The following is a 7,500-nucleotide window of genomic DNA, read 5'->3' as shown; positions in this document are numbered from 1 at the left end:
TTCACAAGGAGCCTTGTTATTTCGCACCAAGTCTTTTGCGGGCATAGTTTCTTTCTTTGACATGTATATCTGTATGAAGGTCGGCTTTGCTCTGCCATCGCAGCCTCCCTTCTTTGCTTTTCTCACTGTACCAACAGACATGTCATAGACTTTGGTTTTTTTTTTATTAATTCTTTTCCTGTGGGTGTGGTGTGCCTCCGCACCCCCCAATCTGTTCCAAGGCCTTGTTTTCTCTCGCTCGCCAAAACACTTTGTCTGTTTTCACAGCCAGTCTACCGGCCTAGACCCAACTGTGCGATATTTCAGAGCCGGCAACAGAGCATGGAAAGTCCGCCAGATTTACCCTTAAATGCTCATAAATGACTTCCAGGCACTCTTCGGAAGGTCTTTTATTTCAAAAGAAGGTCCTTCCTTGAGGGAGCACTTCTTCGGCCACTTTGCAAGTGCAACCGCTGCCAGCAAAAGTTCTGAAAATCGAGTTCCCGAAAATCTCCGGGTACCCCGCCAACCCCCAGCCACCCGAATCGCAAGTGTCAATTCGGCGGGTTGCCTGCCGGTAGTCCTTCCGAAAATGAGGCGCCAAATCGCCGCAACGGCCATTTTTCATTTCGGCATCGGGACTTCCGACGGCAACTGATTAACTAGCCCGGGGACTAGAGCGGCAGCAAATGCAACGTGCCCTCTTGGCGGGAGCAACTTGACCGCCCCCGTGGGGAAAGGTCAACTCGGGGCCCGGGAAAGTCGCCGAGTCCGACCCCATACACTTCCATGAGTTGGGGGTTTTGGCCTTCCCGGCCCAAGGCTCGCCTTATTTCGGCCTGCACTTTCGGAAAAGGGTGCATTCCTTTTGGTTAATGATTTCACCAGCCCGGGTCTTAGCCTCTGCCCCGACGGCTAAGTCTTTTGGTTAATGATTTCCTGCGGCTGGGACTACCCTTTCCCCCGCCCTGCAGGCACCCGGGTCGGGAGGCCGTCGGGGGCACTTTCCGGGGCAAATCCGGACCCTTACGCAAGGGAGAGTGCGCCCCCCGCCTCGGCCGGGGGTCAGGCTGCCGCCTATTAAGCCCGACAGAAAACCCGAAAAATGGACGAAAATGGGAAAAAATCCCCATCCGAAAAAGGCTTAAAAGTCGGTTGGGCGGCAGCTAGGGTCGGTCTCTGCAGACCTGGAGGCTCGGGTGGACTCTTGGAATAAACGTCCAAGTCCCGACTTGCCACCTCCTACTACTGTGCAGATACCCCGCCAACCCCCAGCCACCCGAATGACAAGCGTCCGATCAGCGGGACGAATTTGACAACTCTGGCCGGACCTCTGGAACTCCATCCCGGGTAACCGGGGCAAATTTTTCCGCTTGATCGCCCTTCCACTGGTTAACCATTTGCCCTTTCGGACTTAGTCTCTGGACATTATTCGACGGATTTTCTGGTTAACCATTTGCCCTTTCGGACTTAGTCTCTGGGCATTATTTTCGACTTTTTGGTTAATGATTTCATACTTTTTACTTACTTTTGCCCTTTTTGGTTAATGATTACTCTGCTTACTGGTTAACCATTTGCCCTTTCGGACTTAGTCTCTGGACATTATTTTCGAGTTTTTGGTTAATGATTTCACACTTTTAACATATTTTTGCGCTTTTTGGTTAATGATTACTCTGCTTACTGGTTAACCATTTGCCCTTTCGGACTTAGTCTCTGGACATTATTTTCGACTTTTTGGTTAATGATTTCACACTTTTTACTTACTTTTGCGATTTTTGGTTAATGATTTCACACTTTTAACATATTTTTGCGCTTTTTGGTTAATGATTACTCTGCTTACTGGTTAACCATTTGCCCTTTCGGACTTAGTCTCTGGAGATTATTTTCGACTTTTTGGTTAATGATTTCACACTTTTAACTTAATTTTGTGCTTTTTGGTTAATGATTTCACACTTTTTACTTACTTTTGCGATTTTTGGTTAATGATTACTCTGCTTACTGGTTAACCATTTGCCCTTTCGGACTTAGTCTCTGGACATTATTTTCGAGTTTTTGGTTAATGATTTCACACTTTTAACATATTTTTGCGCTTTTTGGTTAATGATTACTCTGCTTACTGGTTAATTATTTGCCCTTTCGGACTTAGTCTCTGCACATTATTTTCGAGTTTTTGGTTAATGATTTCACACTTTTAACATATTTTTGCGCTTTTTGGTTACTGATTTCATACTTTTTACTTACTTTTGCGCCTTTTGGTTAATGATTACTCTGCTTACTGGTTAACCATTTGCCCTTTCGGACTTAGTCTCTGGACATTATTTTCGAGTTTTTGGTTAATGATTTCACACTTTTTACTTACTTTTGCGATTTTTGGTTAATGATTACTCTGCTTACTGGTTAACCATTTGCCCTTTCGGACTTAGTCTCTGGACATTATTTTCGGGTTTTTGGTTAATGATTTCACACTTTTTACTTACTTTTGCGATTTTTGGTTAATGATTACTCTGCTTACTGGTTAACCATTTGCCCTTTCGGACTTAGTCTCTGGACATTATTTTCGACTTTTTGGTTAATGATTTCACACTTTTTACTTACTTTTGCGATTTTTGGTTAATGATTACTCTGCTTACTGGTTAACCATTTGCCCTTTCGGACTTAGTCTCTGGACATTATTTTCGACTTTTTGGTTAATGATTTCACACTTTTTACTTACTTTTGCGATTTTTGGTTAATGATTTCACACTTTTAACATATTTTTGCGCTTTTTGGTTAATGATTACTCTGCTTACTGGTTAACCATTTGCCCTTTCGGACTTAGTCTCTGGAGATTATTTTCGAGTTTTTGGTTAATGATTTCACACTTTTTACTTACTTTTGCGCTTTTTGGTTACTGATTTCACACTTTTTACATATTTTTGCGCTTTTTGGTTAATGATTACTCTGCTTACTGGTTAATTATTTGCCCTTTCGGACTTAGTCTCTGCACATTATTTTCGAGTTTTTGGTTAATGATTTCACACTTTTAACATATTTTTGCGCTTTTTGGTTAATGATTACTCTGCTTACTGGTTAACCATTTGCCCTTTCGGACTTAGTCTCTGGAGATTATTTTCGACTTTTTGGTTAATGATTTCACACTTTTAACTTAATTTTGTGCTTTTTGGTTAATGATTTCACACTTTTTACTTACTTTTGCGATTTTTGGTTAATGATTACTCTGCTTACTGGTTAACCATTTGCCCTTTCGGACTTAGTCTCTGGACATTATTTTCGAGTTTTTGGTTAATGATTTCACACTTTTAACATATTTTTGCGCTTTTTGGTTAATGATTACTCTGCTTACTGGTTAATTATTTGCCCTTTCGGACTTAGTCTCTGCACATTATTTTCGAGTTTTTGGTTAATGATTTCACACTTTTAACATATTTTTGCGCTTTTTGGTTACTGATTTCATACTTTTTACTTACTTTTGCGCCTTTTGGTTAATGATTACTCTGCTTACTGGTTAACCATTTGCCCTTTCGGACTTAGTCTCTGGACATTATTTTCGAGTTTTTGGTTAATGATTTCACACTTTTTACTTACTTTTGCGATTTTTGGTTAATGATTACTCTGCTTACTGGTTAACCATTTGCCCTTTCGGACTTAGTCTCTGGACATTATTTTCGGGTTTTTGGTTAATGATTTCACACTTTTTACTTACTTTTGCGATTTTTGGTTAATGATTACTCTGCTTACTGGTTAACCATTTGCCCTTTCGGACTTAGTCTCTGGACATTGTTTTCGACATTTTGGTTAATGATTTCACACTTTTAACTTAATTTTGTGCTTTTTGGTTAATGATTTCATACTTTTTACTTACTTTTGCGATTTTTGGTTAATGATTTCATACTTTTTACTTACTTTTGCGATTTTTGGTTAATGATTTCATACTTTTTACTTACTTTTGCCCTTTTTGGTTAATGATTTCATACTTTTTACTTACTTTTGCGATTTTTGGTTAATGATTACTCTGCTTACTGGTTAACCATTTGCCCTTTCGGACTTAGTCTCTGGACATTATTTTCGAGTTTTTGGTTAATGATTTCACACTTTTAACATATTTTTGCGCTTTTTGGTTAATGATTACTCTGCTTACTGGTTAACCATTTGCCCTTTCGGACTTAGTCTCTGGAGATTATTTTCGACTTTTTGGTTAATGATTTCACACTTTTAACTTAATTTTGTGCTTTTTGGTTAATGATTTCACACTTTTTACTTACTTTTGCGATTTTTGGTTAATGATTACTCTGCTTACTGGTTAACCATTTGCCCTTTCGGACTTAGTCTCTGGACATTATTTTCGAGTTTTTGGTTAATGATTTCACACTTTTAACATATTTTTGCGCTTTTTGGTTAATGATTACTCTGCTTACTGGTTAATTATTTGCCCTTTCGGACTTAGTCTCTGCACATTATTTTCGAGTTTTTGGTTAATGATTTCACACTTTTAACATATTTTTGCGCTTTTTGGTTACTGATTTCATACTTTTTACTTACTTTTGCGCCTTTTGGTTAATGATTACTCTGCTTACTGGTTAACCATTTGCCCTTTCGGACTTAGTCTCTGGACATTATTTTCGAGTTTTTGGTTAATGATTTCACACTTTTTACTTACTTTTGCGATTTTTGGTTAATGATTACTCTGCTTACTGGTTAACCATTTGCCCTTTCGGACTTAGTCTCTGGACATTATTTTCGGGTTTTTGGTTAATGATTTCACACTTTTTACTTACTTTTGCGATTTTTGGTTAATGATTACTCTGCTTACTGGTTAACCATTTGCCCTTTCGGACTTAGTCTCTGGACATTATTTTCGACTTTTTGGTTAATGATTTCACACTTTTTACTTACTTTTGCGATTTTTGGTTAATGATTTCACACTTTTAACATATTTTTGCGCTTTTTGGTTAATGATTACTCTGCTTACTGGTTAACCATTTGCCCTTTCGGACTTAGTCTCTGGAGATTATTTTCGAGTTTTTGGTTAATGATTTCACACTTTTTACTTACTTTTGCGCTTTTTGGTTACTGATTTCACACTTTTTACATATTTTTGCGCTTTTTGGTTAATGATTACTCTGCTTACTGGTTAATTATTTGCCCTTTCGGACTTAGTCTCTGCACATTATTTTCGAGTTTTTGGTTAATGATTTCACACTTTTAACATATTTTTGCGCTTTTTGGTTAATGATTACTCTGCTTACTGGTTAACCATTTGCCCTTTCGGACTTAGTCTCTGGAGATTATTTTCGAGTTTTTGGTTAATGATTTCACACTTTTTACTTACTTTTGCGCTTTTTGGTTACTGATTTCACACTTTTTACATATTTTTGCGCTTTTTGGTTAATGATTACTCTGCTTACTGGTTAATTATTTGCCCTTTCGGACTTAGTCTCTGCACATTATTTTCGAGTTTTTGGTTAATGATTTCACACTTTTAACATATTTTTGCGCTTTTTGGTTAATGATTACTCTGCTTACTGGTTAATTATTTGCCCTTTCGGACTTAGTCTCTGCACATTATTTTCGAGTTTTTGGTTAATGATTTCACACTTTTAACATATTTTTGCGCTTTTTGGTTACTGATTTCATACTTTTTACTTACTTTTGCGCCTTTTGGTTAATGATTACTCTGCTTACTGGTTAACCATTTGCCCTTTCGGACTTAGTCTCTGGACATTATTTTCGAGTTTTTGGTTAATGATTTCACACTTTTTACTTACTTTTGCGATTTTTGGTTAATGATTACTCTGCTTACTGGTTAACCATTTGCCCTTTCGGACTTAGTCTCTGGACATTATTTTCGGGTTTTTGGTTAATGATTTCACACTTTTTACTTACTTTTGCGATTTTTGGTTAATGATTACTCTGCTTACTGGTTAACCATTTGCCCTTTCGGACTTAGTCTCTGGACATTGTTTTCGACATTTTGGTTAATGATTTCACACTTTTAACTTAATTTTGTGCTTTTTGGTTAATGATTTCATACTTTTTACTTACTTTTGCGATTTTTGGTTAATGATTTCATACTTTTTACTTACTTTTGCGATTTTTGGTTAATGATTTCATACTTTTTACTTACTTTTGCCCTTTTTGGTTAATGATTTCATACTTTTTACTTACTTTTGCGATTTTTGGTTAATGATTACTCTGCTTACTGGTTAACCATTTGCCCTTTCGGACTTGGTCTCTGGACATTATTTTCGACTTTTTGGTTAATGATTTCACACTTTTAACTTAATTTTGTGCTTTTTGGTTAATGATTTCATACTTTTTACTTACTTTTGCCCTTTTTGGTTAATGATTACTCTGCTTACTGGTTAACCATTTGCCCTTTCGGACTTAGTCTCTGCACATTATTTTCGAGTTTTTGGTTAATGATTTCACACTTTTAACATATTTTTGCGATTTTTGGTTAATGATTACTCTGCTTACTGGTTAACCATTTGCCCTTTCGGACTTAGTCTCTGGAGATTATTTTCGACTTTTTGGTTAATGATTTCACACTTTTAACTTAATTTTGTGCTTTTTGGTTAATGATTTCATACTTTTTACTTACTTTTGCCCTTTTTGGTTAATGATTACTCTGCTTACTGGTTAACCATTTGCCCTTTCGGACTTGGTCTCTGCACATTATTTTCGAGTTTTTGGTTAATGATTTCACACTTTTTACTTACTTTTGCGATTTTTGGTTAATGATTTCATACTTTTTACTTACTTTTGCGATTTTTGGTTAATGATTACTCTGCTTACTGGTTAACCATTTGCCCTTTCGGACTTGGTCTCTGGACATTATTTTCGAGTTTTTGGTTAATGATTTCACACTTTTAACATAATTTTGCGCTTTTTGGTTAATGATTACTCTGCTTGCTTGTTACTGATTTCCCCTTTCGGACTTGATCTCTGGCCGTTCTTTTCGACCTTTTTGGATAAGGTTTCCACACTCTGAAATTATTTTGGGCTCACTGATTAGGCGAGATCAAGGGGGCATGCCTGGGCACTTTGGGCTCAGTTTGGGAAGGCGGCGTCCGTGTGCTCCTCCGCCCTTCCCGCACTTGCGGCTAGGTTTGCCAAACTGCGCTGACCCGCAGCCCTGCCTTTTTGCCCACGGCACGGAACGACTCAAGTCTGGCTCCGTTCCAGGCCGTTGCCTCCGGCTGCCCGCCGTCCGGCCGGCCTGGGACGTACCCCGGCTGACGGCGCCGGAGGCCCTCTAGCAGCCACCGGTGCCGCGGGCCAATGGGTCCGGGCGTTCCGGAGCTATCGGTGGGGAAGTGCTCTCCCCTTTTCCTGACGCCGTTCGCCCGAGCAGAGGTGCAGCCTGACGGGACTGCTGTCGCCTTCCGCGGCGCACCGGCCCCTTTCACCTGCCGTCGACCGCGCGGAGCTCGGACCTCCCTCCCCGAAGTTATGGCCCCGGCGCCGGAGGGTGCCCGGGGCCGGGCATTCAGCGGGGTGAGTCTTCACCTTCCCGGTCAG

The sequence above is a fragment of the Heterodontus francisci genome, unplaced genomic scaffold (genome assembly GCF_036365525.1).
Source record: "Heterodontus francisci isolate sHetFra1 unplaced genomic scaffold, sHetFra1.hap1 HAP1_SCAFFOLD_1279, whole genome shotgun sequence".
Lineage (NCBI taxonomy): Eukaryota > Metazoa > Chordata > Chondrichthyes > Heterodontiformes > Heterodontidae > Heterodontus > Heterodontus francisci.
The sequence above is the reverse complement of the archived record's forward strand: the minus strand, read 5'-3'. Positions refer to the sequence as shown.